At 52.9% G+C, this 16,135-nt stretch overlaps 2 protein-coding genes across 6 annotated transcripts in view; both read left to right on the top strand.

Moving 5' to 3' along the window:
* The window catches only part of LOC142466363 (uncharacterized), a 790,214-nt gene that overhangs the window by 609,027 nt on the left and 165,052 nt on the right, over nt 1-16,135 (top strand). The gene's annotated exons all lie outside the window — the stretch shown is intronic.
* The window catches only part of LOC142466695 (uncharacterized), a 431,792-nt gene that overhangs the window by 403,352 nt on the left and 12,305 nt on the right, over nt 1-16,135 (top strand). The window contains exon 2 of one of the 5 annotated variants that reach the window (XM_075572006.1): nt 5,821-5,950. The exons of the other annotated variants lie outside the window; for them this stretch is intronic. The gene's annotated coding sequence lies outside the window, so the exon portion shown is untranslated. The remainder of the gene's footprint in view (nt 1-5,820; nt 5,951-16,135) is intronic. 5 annotated transcript variants of the gene reach the window in all.

The raw sequence follows: 16,135 nt of genomic DNA, 5'->3' as shown, positions 1-16,135 counted from the left end.
TGGGGTTTTCTAATTTTTTTCAGTTCTCTGCGGAAAGAATCTCTCAGATTTTTTCCATTTGTTTTTTAGAACTTCAGTTAAAAAAAAACAATTTAACATTATAAAAATTAGCACATTTCATTGTACAATTAATCTAATACAAGAAGCATGGTGACTTTTAATATAAACACACAAATGCTTATCGCTCTCCAAACTATTCGGTTTAAAATCTAATTAACTCATGGTGCATAGGGTATAACTGATATGAACACATAAATCCAAAAGGGGTATGAGCCCCCAGTGGAGCAAGAAACCCAGGGCTGCACTCACGAGAAATAAATGTGGAGGGACTTCACAATATGTCCCAGGCTAATAGCCCAGTGCTACGCAACGCAAAACAAAAAAGTTTTATTTATATACAAAGGGGGAGAAACATCAGGGGGTGTGGGATAGGGGGAGAAGTGTGTTAAAAGTATGGTAGGTGGTGACCGGGGCAGAAAGGTTCTCATGTATCAGGTATATTCAGTATATATAGGGATTGCCGCACCCCTAGTATATATAACACTTAGGGAAATGACTGATACTAGGCTCAATTAACCAGAAAAGACTGACAGGGTGTACTCTCAGAAAGCTGCAATCAGCTGGAGTTACTCAAGGGGTTTACATTTCCACGTGATTCACTTAACCTCTCAACAATTGATTCAGCACCTGATATACCACACTCCAAACGTGCTAACTTTCAAACTGATACAATAAGATCACATTCGGTTTGCTGAAACATTTATTTCATGTAATTATGTGCTGGATAACTGGGGGTCTGTGGTAAAATATGGGTCCTTCCCACATTATTCATTTTGATTATAGATTTTGCAGCGATCTGCAAGGTTCATACAGCGCAGCAAAACAATGCGTTTGGTTGAAACCTCCTTGTGAGGATCACAATACACTAAGCATCCATAATAGGAGGCTGATAAGGAGTTAATTATCAGGGGACCACCCACTTCCAATTATGTAAAGGGGTATTTAAGGAATTAGTGAAGTGAGTCTCCTTACCACTTTAAGCCCTGACGAAGCATAGTCTCCTATGCGAAACGGCCCGTCGGTTTTATGTTACGTCATTTCTTTGACGTAGGTGGGGGCGACCAGGATGATGCCAGGAGCTTTGGTGTACCGCGTTACTCGACATCTACTCGGCGGAACGGGTAGTATCAGATACTGTCTCTGACTTGCTTGTTCATTATGCCGGTTAAACTGCCTTACATGTAGTGATTCTTATAGCATTAGGCACTGCATCTGCGGGTGGCTATTAATGTAAGCGGCTACCTATTAATGGGAATAACGGTATATCTCGTTCCATACGTCTCCCGCTGACATTAGAGTCACTTACTGACAATAGATGCATAAGTGTACACTATTTTTGCTACCCTTGTTCCAACCTTGGACACCATTAGCAACAATGTACACTATTGGTGTCACACTGTATTGAGTAACTCCAGCTGATTGCAGCTTTCTGAGAGTACACCCTGTCAGTCTTTTCTGGTTAATTGAGCCTAGTATCAGTCATTTCCCTAAGTGTTATATATAATAGGGTTGCGGCAATCCCTATATATACTGAATATACCTGATACATGAGAACCTTTCTGCCCCGGTCACCACCTACCATACTTTTAACACACTTCTCCCCCTATCCCACACCCCCTGATGTTTCTCCCCCTTTGTATATAAATAAAACTTTTTTGTTTTGCGTTGCGTAGCACTGGGCTATTGGCCTGGGACATATTGTGTAGTCCCTCCACATTTATTTCTCGTGAGTGCAGCCCTGGGTTTCTTGCTCCACTGGGGGCTCATACCCCTTTTGGATTTATGTGACTTTTAATATATCAATTATTCTAGCAAACATGATCAATACAATTAACAATTTAAATTTATTTATATTATATCTGTATAATATATGTATGTGTGTATTATATACACCATTATATACACCATTTTGATCTTTCAACCCATGTGTGCTGTCTCTGCTTACTGGACCATCACCTGGTAATATTTATATTTATATATGTGGGCACGCAGCCAGGCTCTATATGAGCCCGCCCCCAATGAGCAGCCATTCTTTTTCCAGATCGTTGGATACAGTAAGTATCCTCTGCCCCTGTCCTGCTGCCTCTCCATGCCCCCTGCACTCACCCCCGCGGCCCCTCTGCCTCCGTCCTGGTGCCTCTCCATGCCCCCTGCACTCACCCCCGCGGCCCCTCTGCCTCCATCCTGCTGCCTCTCCATGCCTCCTGCACTCACCGCCGTGGCCGTCTGCCTCCATCCTGCTGCCTCTCCATGCCCCCTGCACTCACACCCGTGGCCCCTCCCAGTCAGTCACCCAGTCAGTCAGTCAGTCACCCATCCAGCCGGTTCGGTACACGAGGAAGACTGCAAAACAAGACAGGACAAAACAGGACTAGGGAGGCAGAGAGTGATGAGAACAACTGGTTCTTTGCTCAGCCGATGAGTTAATGAAGCTGCAGGGTATATATAGGCAAGAGGGTCCAATGGCCGAGTAGCAAGGTGGGGGGGTGTGAATGGGCCAGACTGAGGCAGGGATAGGTCCAGAGGAACTCCTGGAGGAGGGAATAGATGAACGGATGCATTTGATTGCAGCATTACAAATGGGAGATATGCCTTTAAGAGGCTGACGCTCCTCTATGTGGGCGCGCCCCCGTGTGGCCGTCCCTGCGGGCGCGTGACCGGACACATGCCCAGACCCGACAGTAGAAGGGAAGTGCTGGCGTGCGCGCGCGCGTCTAGGCAAGATGGCGACCGGCGTCCTGGAGGAAGGATCGCTGCGAGGGGCGGGAGAGCCCGGCGGGACAGCGGGTAAGTGAGGAGCACGCCGAGGGTGGCGTGACTCCCAGGTCGTGACAGTCACCCACCCAGTCAGTCACCCACCCACCCAGCCACCTCTCTGTCTCTCTCCCCTCTCTCTGTCTCTCTCCCCTCTCTCTCTCTCTGTCTCTCTCCCCTCTCTCCTCTCTCTCTGTCTCTCTCCCCTCTCTCCTCTCTCTCTGTCTCCCCTCTCTCTGTCTCTCTCCCCTCTCTCTGTCTCTCTCCCCTCTCTCTGTCTCTCTCCCCTCTCAGTCAGTCAGTCAGTCACCCACCCAGTCAGTCAGTTACCCACCCAGTCAGTCAGTCAAGTCAGTCACCCACCCAGTCAGTCACCCACCCAGTCAGTCACCCACCCAGTCAGTCACCCACCCAGTCAGTCACCCACCCAGTCAGTCAGTCACCCAGTCACCCAGTCAGTCAGTCACCCAGTCAGTCAGTCACCCAGTCAGTCACCCACCCAGTCAGTCACCCAGTCAGTCACCCACCCACCCAGTCAGTCAGTCACCCACCCACCCAGTCAGTCACCCACCCAGTCACCCACCCACCCAGTCAGTCAGTCACCCACCCAGTCAGTCATCCACCCACCCAGTCAGTCAGTCACCCACCCAGTCAGTCACCCACCCACCCAGTCAGTCAGTCACCCACCCAGTCCGTCACCCACCCAGTCAGTCAAGTGTCACCCACCCACCCACCCAGTCACCCACCCAGTCAGTCAGTCAGTCACCCACCCACCCAGTCAGCCACCCAGTCAGTCACCCACCCAGTCAGTCAGTCAGTCACCCAGTCAGTCACCCACCCAGTCAGTCACCCACCCAGTCAGTCAGTCAGTCACCCACCCACCCAGCCAGTCAGTCAGTCAGTCACCCAGTCAGTCAGTCACCCGGTCAGTCAGTCACCCGGTCAGTGAGTCACCCGGTCAGTCAGTCACCCAGTCAGTCACCCAGTCAGTCAGTCACCCAGTCAGTCACCCAGTCAGTCAGTCACCCAGTCAGCCAGTCAGGCACCCACCCAGTCAGTCAGTCACCCACCCAGTCAGTCATCCACCCAGTCAGTCACCCAGTCACCCACCCACCCAGTCAGTCACCCCACCCAGTCAGTCACCCACCCACCCAGTCAGTCACCCACCCACCCACCCAGTCAGTCAGTCAAGTCAGTCACCCACCAAGTCACCCACCCACCCCCCAAGTCAGTCACCCACCCACCCAGTCAATCATCCACCCACCCAGTCAGTCACCCACCCACCCAGTCAGTCACCCACCCACCCACCCACTCAGTCACTGTCAGGACGAGCTCACCACAAACGAGGCGGGACCACGGTGCTGAGGTGGGATAGAATATAACGCCACCCACAGCCACAAGGGCACGTCTTGAGAGTAGAGTGGTCTGGGAGTCCGGGTCGGGGCAGGAGAGGAACGGATGGTAGAGGGTGCTGTTCGCCAAGTCCGGGGTTATAGAGAAGGACGTTTGCCGGGTTCGGGGTGCCAGAGGTGCGGAGAGTCGTATTGCCGTATGCCAAGTTCGGGATGCCAGAGGTGCGGGTAGTCGTAGAGGAAGCCGGTTCGGTACACGAGGAAGACTGCAAAACAAGACAGGACAAGACAGGACTAGGGAGGCAGAGAGTGATGAGAACAACTGGTTCTTTGCTCAGCCGATGAGTTAATGAAGCTGCAGGGTATATATAGGCAAGAGGGTCCAATGGCCGAGTAGCAAGGTGGGGGTGTGTGAATGGGCCAGACTGAGGCAGGGATAGGTCCAGAGGAACTCCTGGAGGAGGGAATAGATGAACGGATGCATTTGATTGCAGCATTACAAATGGGAGATATGCCTTTAAGAGGCTGACGCTCCTCTATGTGGGCGCGCCCCCGTGTGGCCGTCCCTGCGGGCGCGTGACCGGACACACGCCCAGACCCAACAGTAGAAGGGAAGTGCTGGCGTGCGCGCGCGCGTCTAGGCAAGATGGCGACCGGCGTCCTGGAGGAAGGATCGCTGCGAGGGGCGGGAGAGCCCGGCGGGACAGCGGGTAAGTGAGGAGCACGCCGAGGGTGGCGTGACTCCCAGGTCGTGACAGTCACCCACCCACCCAGCCACCTCTCTGTCTCACTCCCCTCTCTCTGTCTCTCTCCCCTCTCTCTGTCTCTCTCCCCTCTCTCTGTCTCTCTCCCCTCTCTCTCTCTCTGTCTCTCTCCCCTCTCTCCTCTCTCTCTGTCTCTCTCCCCTCTCTCCTCTCTCTCTGTCTCTCTCCCCTCTCTCTGTCTCTCTCCCCTCTCTCTGTCTCTCTCCCCTCTCTCTGTCTCTCTCCCCTCTCTCTGTCTCTCTCCCCTCTCTGTCTCTCTCCCCTCTCTCTCCCCACTCTCTCTGTCTCCCCACTCTCTCTGACTCTCTCTCTCTCCCTCCCCCACACTCTCTCTCTCTCCCTCCCCCACACTCTCTCTCTCTCCCTCCCCCACACTCTCTCTCCCTCCCCCACACTCTCTCTCTCTCCCTCCCCCACACACTCTCTCTCCCTCCCCCACACACTCTCTCTCTCCCCCCCACACTCTCACATTCTGGATCTCTTATTTACCCTACTGCTGCGGCACATCTTATTCTAACTTTTGCCCCTAATTAGCCGGGGCTTTACTCCGGCTGGCGCTGAGACTAGACAGAGCGCCAGCCACATCTCCTCCGGGCACCCCCTCCGTTCGCATGTCATTTTGCTGCCCCTTCCCGACCCCCTAGCTGCTCCTGCTGTGCCCCTCTGCTTCCCCGTACCCCCGCTTACCTCACTTCAAACTTCAGGGGTGTCGGGGAAACCGGGCGCGCCACGTGACAGTGACGTCACAGTGACGCGCCGACATGCCGCCGTCACCACGTGGCCCGCACGCATCCTGCCGTGCAGGAAATGTAAGAATAATATGTGTCGCCACTGTATATAACTTAACTTCCCTATACTACACCGAAATAACCTATACTGCTTTCTTCCAGATCTGACTCAAGCTTCACACGGAAGACATCGTAACCCCTCCTAACCCAGAAGGCAGGTAGGGAACACATCCCCTCAATGTATAACATTGCGGGAATGAGGGTACCTGGACATTGAGGGACTGCGGATCAGGTAAGATCCCAGGCGGGATTTCTGCTTTAGATATTGTGAAGCGGGGGCATCCAGACACTGGTTATGGGGTTCAGGAAACTAGTCATTCACATCTGGCTTTTATTTCTAGATCTGACATTTACACACACACACACACACACACACACACACACACACACACACACACACACACACACACACACACACACACACACACACACACACACACACACACACACACACACACACACACACACACACACACACACACGTAACAAGGACTAATTGTAGTATAATGTAATACAATAAATAAATTTATGTCAAAAACAAATGTTGTTCTGACTAGGAATTTATTAAATGTATTTTATTTTAAAGCGGGTTTGAGGGCGGGACTAGGGGCGGGGTTGGGGGCTGAACTAGGGGCTGGGTTGGGGGCGGGACTAGGTGGTGAGTAGATTTTTGGGTGGGCGAGTAGATTTTTGGGTGATTTGTCGAACATATATATATATATATATATATATATATATAGTGTTCGACAAACCTATACATTTGCTCGCCCCGGGCGAGTGGATTTAACCCCCGGGCGAGTAAATATTGGCCCAAGCAGCACACGTTTGGTACTAGGTGGCGAGTAGATTTTTTTGTGTGGCGAGTAGATTTTTTGGTGATTTGTCAACCACTGTATATATATATATATATATATATGTGTATGTATATATATATATATATATATATATATATATATATATATATATATTTATTTATTTATTTATTTATTTATAAAATATTTTACCAGGAAGTAATACATTGAGAGTTACCTCTCGTTTTCAAGTATGTCCTGGGCACAGAGTAAAACAAATAATACATGGTTACAAGTACAGTTACATAAATGAACAGGGTATACATTCTATACAAGACATTGCGTGCACAGTTAAAGAAAATATATATTATGAGCGTATGAAACAGTTACAGACCAGGTTAAAATGTGAGACAGCCTTAGATTTGAAAGAACTTAAACTGGTGGTGGATGTGAGAGTCTCTGGTAGGTTGTTCCAGTTTTGGGGTGCACGGTAGGAGAAGGAGGAACGTCCGGATACTTTGTTGAGCCTTGGGACCATGAACAGTCTTTTGGAGTCTGATCTCAGGTGATAAGTGCTGCAAGTGGTAGGGGTGAGGAGCTTGTTCAGGTAGCTGGGTAGCTTGCCCATGAAGAATTTAAAGGCAAGACAGGAAAGGTGAACTTTGCGCCTAGACTCTAGTGTTGACCAATCTAGTTCTTTGAGCATTTCGCAGTGATGTGTGTTGTAGTTGCATTGGAGAACAAAACGACAAATTGAATTGTAGAGGGTGTCAAGTTTGCTAAGGTGAGTTTGAGGTGCCGAGCCATATACTATGTCTCCATAGTCAATAATTGGCATTAGCATCTGCTGTGCGATACGCTTTCTGACCAGGAGACTTAGGGAGGATTTGTTCCTGTAAAGTACCCCTAGTTTGGCATAGGTCTTGGTTGTCAGGGTATCACTGTGCATCCCGAATGTTAAGTGGGAGTCCAACCATAAGCCCAGGTATTTAAAACTAGTGACAGGTGTTAGGGTGGTGTTAGCGTTGGTTCTAATTAGGAGCTCAGTCACTGGAAGCTTTACAAATTTAGTCTTGGTCCCAAATACCATTGTTACAGTCTTGTCAGTGTTTAAAAACAGTGTGTTTTGGGAAATCCAGTTTTCGAGTCTCAAAAAGTCAGACTGAAGTATGTGTTGAAGGTCAGAGAGGCTATGGCTGTGTGCATATAGGATTGTGTCATCTGCATACATGTGTATTGAGGCTTCCTTACAAGCTGTGGGAAGATCATTAATGAACACTGAGAAGAGTAGGGGCCCCAGAACAGAGCCTTGCGGGACACCACAGGTGATATCCAGGGGGTTGGAGTGAGAGCCTGAGATGGACACATGTTGGGATCTTCCTGATAGGTAGGACTGAAACCAGTTTAAAGCATGTTTCCCTATTCCAGAGCTCTGGAGTTTGTTAAGCAGGATAGCATCATCAACTGTGTCAAAAGCCTTTGCAAAATCTAGGACTACTGCACCAGTGAGTTGTCCCCGTTCCATTCCACACTGGATTTCATTGCAAACTTTTAGCAGGGTAGTTACGGTGGAGTGTTTGGGACGAAAGCCAGATTGGAATTGGCTAGGGAAATTTGTCTTGGTATAGAAATCGCTTAATTGGGAGTGGACACATTTTTCCATGACTTTGGATAGAATTGGGAGAAGTGAGATTGGCCTGTTGTTTGAGACAGTGTTTTTGTCCCCACTTTTGAAGATTGGGACAACTCTGGCAGTTTTCCAGGTCTTAGGGATATGGCCTGCAGACAGGATAGAGTTGACTATGGACGCAATTGGTTTGGCAATGGCTGGGGCACCAAGTCGTAGGAACCTAGATTGAAGTAAGTCGGGTCCACATTGGATGCTTAGTTTTAGTTTGAGGAGCGCTTGTATAATCTCCTCTTCAGATACTGGGCCAAATTGAAAATTGTGGGCAGTGTTGGGAGGGGGTGGGACTATAGGGGTACTCCCAGGATGAGATTCAGGTTTGTGGTTTGGGCTGCGTTTCGCTAATAAGTTAGTGGCACACCCCACAAAGTAATCATTGAATGCATTTGCAATGTCAGTGGGGTTTGTCAAAGTAATACCCCCCTTAGTGATATTACTTGGTTGTTGATGGTTAGGAGGCTGGAATATATTGTTGATAACCTTCCAGAAGTTAGCTGGGTTTGATGTATTCTGATGGAGATTGTCAGAGTAATATTGTGCTTTTGTATGCCTTGTTTGCCTTGTGCACATGTTCCGCATGCATCTGTAGTGATTGAGATCCTTGGTAGTGCCAGTTACTTTGTAGCTTTTCCACAAGGCATCCCTGAACTGGTAGAGTGCTATAAGGTCAGGTGTAACCCATGGAAGGTGGGCCCCCCGTACCCTTATTTTGCGTAGTGGAGCATGGGTATCGCAGAGTTTTAAGAACTCAGATTGGAAATAGTCGAGCGCAGAATCAGGGTCGAGAATTAAATCGATTCTGTGCCATGGGCAGTTGGTAAGGTCATCCAGAAACTGTTGTGGGTTAAAGTTTTTAAATGTTCTAGTGAGGAGAACTTTAGGGCTTGATTGGGGAGGTTTAATTTTCCTAACACAGTACACTATTGCATGGTCACTGAAAATATCAGGAAGGATGCCAGAGGATTGGATTCTGCTGGGGTTTGAGGAGAGAATCCAGTCTAGCAAGGAATGGTTATGCGATTTCAGGTTTGTCCGTGTGGGTTGGGAAATGAGTTGTGATAGGTTAAGTGACTTGAGTTGTATCTGGATTTTGTGGTTTTTAGGGTTTTAACTTTTTTCTTTAACTTCTTCCCAAGAACTAGCAGCTCACTCTTCTCATTCAGAGAGGAAATGGAGCCAAGAAATTGGGTGATATCAGTCAGGGATTGTAGAGGGGCTTTAGGGGGGCGGTAGATGCCAGCAAGCAAGATGGGCTTAGAAAAGGGGAGGCAGATTTTGCCAACTAGAATTTCAAAAGAGGGTGGGCTTGGTGGGCAATTTAACAGTGTAAATTGTAATGTGTCTGCAATATAAAATAACACGCCTCCTCCTCTCTTTGACCTATCTCTAGTAAAAATGGAGTATCCCTGAATGGCAATATTTGCATAAGGGGTTTTAGGGGATAGCCATGTTTCTGTAAGAACGATGGCTTTGGGTTTATGCATAAGGCACCATGCCCTTAGTTCGTCCAGTTTGTGCAGCAGGCTCTGGATGTTTATATGGGCGACAGATAGCCCTTTTTGGAATTTAAAGGTGGAATTCTCAGGGGCATGGGACAGAGCTGAAATGGGAGGACCTGGGTTAGGTTCAATATCACCTGCTAAAGAGAGTAATAGTATGAGTAGAAATTTGGGTAGTTGTTTGCAAGTTGTACATTTGTGGTGTTTGCCATTTGAGTGAGCAGTGGTTGGTGTGCTGGTTTTTAGAGTTCTCCACCAACATTCAGTAGATAGTGCAAGGCTTCTGAGTAGTCCAGGGGGTATGGTGATGTTGGGTGTGGGCCAGGATGGAGGAGTTTGTAGTGGGTAGAGGGAGTAACATCTCCATGAGGCCAGGAGAAAGAAAAAAGTTAAAACACATAGCAGGTTCATGATGCCAGAGGTAGGCAGTGCTGCAAGGAGCTGTTGTGAGCAGAGTGAGTGTGTGCAGACTAAACAGCAGGTGTGTGCCTGTTCCTTGTCAAATGTTTAGCTGTATTGCAATGCTAGAGTCAATTCAGGGTTTCAGTGTATAGTGCATTGAGTTTTGGGAGAGACTGCTGTGAATACGTTGTAAAGGGGTGGGGGGTTGAAATAGGCAGGTTAGCAAGCATTGGATCATAGTGTGATCTGCATAGCTTACGGTTTGTTGTCTTGAGTAAAAGTGTTTGCAGTAGATGCAGTCCCCAGTCACCTCTAGTCAAACTATAGTCTAACTGTATTTATCACTTAAAAAGATCACTTTAAATGCCTCACTGTCTAATGCCTAATGCAGTTCCTGCAAAAATGCAGGAAAGGTGTTGGTATTATACAGATAGACCAGTCACATGACCCTCCCCCTCCCCAATACATCAGCTTGTTCCAGTTGGTCAATTAACAGCACAGAGTTAAAAGGGAGGGGAAAAAAAACAAAACACTTTTTAAATTCAAACATACTAACTTATATCAATTCTACAAGGCCAGAGTCAGTCTTTTACACAGGATTTGCACATCAGGAACATACTTATATCAATTCTTCAAGGCCAGAGTCAGTCTTTGCATATATATGCAAATACAACTGTATGCTCATCTGCACGTATTAGGCAGGTCTGCAACCCCACCCTTTCACCATTATCACCCAGCATACAGCACTTCCACTGCAGCAAGGGATTCTGGGAAATGACATGCAAATGAGCACGCAGTGCCACTTTTTGCTTCAAAAAACATTTTTAACATGGTTCCCTATAGGCTTAAGCTTGCTGCATGGTCACAGCTTTGGAGCACAGCCAGGGTTAAGGTGCATACCCAGAAAACCACCCACAGACAGCTGTTTCAACCTTGATGGGTCTCATCAGTGTGGGGTTGATTAACTGGGTATGCAAAGAAGGTATGGGATAGGGTATACCATAATACTGAGTTAAGTTATGGTGAGTAAAACAAGTGACAAAAGCCCTCCACAGGAAAGCAAATATGCTAACTCAACTGTATCCATGCAGCAAGCTTAAGCCTATAGGGAACCATGTTAAAAATGTTTTTTGAAGCAAAAAGTGGCACTGCGTGCTCATTTGCATGTCATTTCCCAGAATCCCTTGCTGCAGTGGAAGTGCTGTATGCTGGGTGATAATGGTGAAAGGTGGGGTTGCAGACCTGCCTAAGACATGCAGATGAGCATACAGTTGTATTTGAATATTTGCTTTCCTGTGGAGGGTTTTTGTCACTTTTTTTACTCACCATAACTTAACTCAGTATTATATATGTGTGTGTGTGTGTGTGTTCGTTCGTTCGTTCGTTCGTTCGTTCGTTCGCTCGTTCGCTCGTTCGCTCGCGCTCATGCTTCCTAAAATAAATCTTGTAGTAGATCCACTCTCCCCTCTTGCTGCTCCCTCCCTGCCCTTTGCCCCCCGTCCCTCCCTGCCCTTTGCCCCCCTCTCTCTCCCTGCCCTTTGCCCCTCCTCCCTCCCTGCCCTTTGCCCCCCCCTCCCTCCCTGCCCTTTGCCCCCTGCCCTTCCTTTGCCCTCACTGCACTTTGCCCTCCCTGCCCTTTGCCCCCCTGCCCTCTCTGCCCTTTGCCACCCTGCCCCCATGCCCTTTGCCCTCCCTACCCTCTGCCCTTTGCCCCCCCCTGCCCTTTGCCCCCCTTCCCTCCCTGCCCTTTGCCCCCCTTCCCTGCCCTTTGCCCCCCTCCCTCCCTGCCCGTTGCCCCTCCCTCCCTCCCTTTCCTTTGCCCCCCCTCCCTCCCTGCCCTTTGCTCCCCCTCCCTCCCTGCCCTTTGCCCCCCCTCCCTCCCTGCCCTTTGCCCCCCCTCCCTCCATGCCCTTTGCTCCCTCTCCCTCGCTGCCCTTTGCCCCCCCTCCCTCCCTGCCCTTTGCCCCCCTCCCTCCCTGCTCTTTGCCCCCCTCCCTCCCTGCTCTTTGCCCCCCCTCCCTCCCTGCTCTTTTCCCCCCCTCCCTCCCTGCTCTTTTCCCCCCCTCCCTCCCTGCTCTTTGCCCCTCCCTCCTTCCCTGCCTTTTGCCCCCCCCCTCCCCGCCCTTTGCCCCCCCCTCCCTCCCTGCCCTTTGCCCCCCCTCCCTCCCTGCCCTTTGCCCCCCCTCCCTACCCTTTGCCCTCCCGCCCTGCCCTTTGCCCCTCCTCCCACCCTGCCCTTTGCCCCCCCTCCCTCCCCAAGGGAGCACCCTCCCTGCCCCCCCTCCCCAAGCAAAGGGTATCTTTGCCCCCCCTCCCTCCCTGCCCTTTGCCCCCCCTCCCTCCCTGCCCTTTGCCCCCCTCCCTCCCTGCCCTTTGCCACTCCCTCCCTGCCCTTTGCCCCCCTCCCTCCCCTTTGCCCCCCCTCCCTGCCCTTTGCCCCCTTTGCCCCCCCCTCCCTCCCTGCCCTTTGCCCCCCCCTCCCTCCCTGCCCTTTGCCCCCCTCCCTCCCAGCCCTTTGCCCCCCTCCCTCCCTGCCCTTTGCCCCCTCCCTCCCTGCCCTTTGCCCCCCTCCCTCCCTGCCCTTTGCCCCCCTCCCTCCCTGCCCTTTGCCCCCTGCCCTTCCTTTGCCCCCCTGCCCTTCCTTTGCCCCTCCTGCCCTTCCTTTGCCCCTCCTGCCCTTCCTTTGCCCCCCTCCCTTCCTTTGCCCCCCGCCCTTCCTTTGCCCTTCTTTTGCCCCCCTGCCCTTCCTTTGCACCCCATGCCCTTCCTTTGCCCCCCTCTTCCCTGCCCTTCCACGCCCCTTGCCCTTCCACGCCCCTTGCCCTTCCACGCCCCTTGCCCCCCCCCGCCCTTCCACACCCTTGCCCCCCCCGCCCTTCTACGCCCCTTGCCCCCCCCCCCTGGCCTTCCACTCCATGCCCCCTGCCCTTCCACGCCCGGGCAACGCCGGGTATATCAACTAGTATATAGATAAATATATATATATATAGATGTGTGTGTGTGTGTGTGTGTGTGTGTGTGTGTGTGTGTGTGTGTGTGTGTGTGTGTGTGTGTGTGTGTGTGTGTGTGTGTGTAAAACACACCAAAAAGGCAAAGACCATCCCTAATAATAGCACTCAAAATTTGCCTCAAAGTAAACGATCAAATGAAAAGACAAAAGCTTGGACCCATATTCAAATTAGAAAAAAATGGTGTAGTTTTTAATAACGAGCAGTAAGACTCACTAACATTTAAAAACATATACACACTATTGGCAGCCTAACAAATATAATAAGTATATGACAAGAAAATGAATATAATGGAATGAAGAAAATGTCACTGGAAACTGAACTAAAGAGCAAACAAGGCTATCAAATAATAACCTAACAAATACATAAGGTGATACAGGTAAGCTAAATAATACAGATACCCCCTTATTATGTGTATATATGTGTATATGTATATATATCTATATTTCTCAAACCTTTGTATGTATGTCTCCTTGTCTGTACTGTGTTCCCTGTCCCTAGGGGAAATCACATTGGACGTTTGGCCCGTCACTCCGCCTCAGGCCAATGAGATGGCTCCCTTGGCTCGCCCGCCCCCGCACACCTCTCATTGGCCTGAGGCGGAGTGACGGGCCAAAGACACACACACACACACCCCTCCTCCCGCCCAGGTAAGTTACTAAACCGCCGCCTCCCCTGTGCCTCCAACCCCTGTGCCTCCCGCTGCCTCCAACCCCTGTGCCTCCCGCTGCTTCCAACCCCTGTGCCTCCCGCTGCCTCCAACCCCTATGCCTCCCGCTGCCTCCAACCCCTGTGCCTCCCCAGCCAGCGCCTCTGCCCCTCCTTCCCGCATTGCCTCCAAGCTCACACCCCGGCCGCTGCAGTCAGCGGGGGAGCTGCCGCACGGGACACAGCGGGGGAGCGGCCTCAACACACAGGCCGCCGCGGGACACAACATACAGGCCGCCGCGGGACACAACATACAGGCCGCCGCGGGACACAACACACAGGCCGCCGCGGGACACAACACACAGCCCGCCGCGGGACACAACACACAGGCCGCCGTGGGAAATAACACACAGGTCGCTCACACTCCCAACCCCCTCTCACACACTGGTCGCCATGGAACATCACAAAAAGCACACTCCCCCGGTCACCACTCCTGCCCCCACGCCATCAGCTTAATGCACAAATCACAACATGCTCAACGTACAACAGCTCTTCCCCGCACACCTCTCATTGGCCTGAGGCGGAGTGACAGGCCAAAGGACACACACAGACACACACACACACACACACACACACACACACGAGTAGGGGGGGGGTGTTACCTACATTAGCGGGGCTCACATTGTTAGCAGCTCCCGCGCTCACCTCCTCCTCTCCCCGTGTCTCCCGCGCTTTCACCCCGCCCCCCCTCCCTCCCCTGGCGCCGCTACAGTCAGCGGGACACACACAGCGGGACACACACACTATTATTACCCCTTCTGCGCCCCCCCCCCCCATCCAGTGTCAGCGGCCCGTGCGAGACCCCCCTTCTATATCTCCCACCTCTCCCCCCCCACACATATACATGCCACCCCCCCTCCCCGGCGCTGCAACTCACCCCTTCCCCGGTGGGGGAACAGCCAGTGGCCAGGCAGGCTGCCTCGCGCGCCGAGTACCCAAGATGGCGGCGCCCGGGACACAGCGGGGAGCGGCCACAACACGCTGCCCCCCGCCTCATATCCACGTGGGACCTGCCGGATGGGTGAGTGAGCGGCTTTCACATCCCTTCCACCCCCCTTCACCTCCCCTCCACCCCCCTTCACCTCCCCTCCACCCCCCCTCCAGTGTCAGTGTCTCCCCGATTACCCCCCCCCCCCCCGGCGCCGCTACAGTCAGCGGGGGGAGCGAGCGAGCGCCCGGGACACAGCGGGGGAGCGGTCACAACACGCTGCCTCCCGCCTCAGATCCACGTGGGACCTGCCGGACGGGTGAGTGAGCGGCCTTCACCTCCCCTCTCCCCCCCCTCACCCCCTTTCACCCACCCCTCACCCCCTTTCACCTCCCCTCACTCCACTTCTCCCTTTCACCTCCCCTTCACCCCCATTACCTCCCCCCTCTCCACCCCCCCCTCTTCACCTCCCCATTCACCCCCCTTCACTTCCCCTCCACCCCCCCCCTCTTCACCTTCCTTCCACCCCCCCCTTCACCTCCCATCCACCCCCCCCCCCCTTCCCACCGCCTCCCACCCCCCTTCCCACCGCCTCCCCCTTCCCACTGCCTCCCTTCCCACCACCTCCCCCCTCCTCCCCCTTCCCACCACCTCACCCCTCCTCCCCCTTCCCACCACCTCCCCCCCCTTCCCACCACCTCCCCCCCCTTCCCACCCACCTCCCCCCCTCCCCCCTTCCCACCACCTCCCCCCCATCACCACCCACCACCCCCCCCCCCCTTCCCACCACCTCCCCCCATCCCACCCCTCCCCCCCTCCCACCCCTTCCCACCACCTCCCCCCTCCGCCCCCTTCCCACCACCTCCCCCCTCCTCCCTTCCCCCCTCCTCCCCCTACCCACCCACCTCCACCCCCTCCTCCCCCTTCCCACCACCTCACCCCTCCCCCAACCCAACACACCCTCACCCCTCTCCCCTCCCACCAACCCCCCCCCCTCCCAGCCACCTCCCCCCCTTCCCACCACCTCCCCCTTCCCACCACCTCCCCCCCTCCTCCCCCCTTCCCACCACTTCCCCCCCCTTCCCACTTCCACCACCTTCCCCCTCCTCCCCCTTCCCACCACCTCCCCCCTTCTCCCCCTTCCCACCACTTCTCCCCTTTAGCCCCCCCCGCTCCCCCTTCCCCCCCCTCCGCTCCCCCCCCTCCTCTCCCCTTCCCCCCCCCTCCGCTCCCCTTTCCACCCCCCCTCCGCTCCCCTTTCCCTCCCCCTCCGCTCCCCTTTCCCCTCCCCCCTCCGCTCCCCTCTCCCTCCACCCCCCTCCCCCTCCACCCCTTTTTCCCCTCCCACCCCCTCCCACACTTCCACCCCTTCCCCCCCTCCTCTAACTCTTCCC

The sequence above is a fragment of the Ascaphus truei genome, chromosome 15 (assembly GCF_040206685.1).
Source record: "Ascaphus truei isolate aAscTru1 chromosome 15, aAscTru1.hap1, whole genome shotgun sequence".
Classification (NCBI taxonomy): Eukaryota; Metazoa; Chordata; class Amphibia; order Anura; family Ascaphidae; genus Ascaphus; species Ascaphus truei.
Note: the sequence above shows the minus strand (reverse complement) of the source record. Positions and strands in the feature narration are given on the sequence as shown.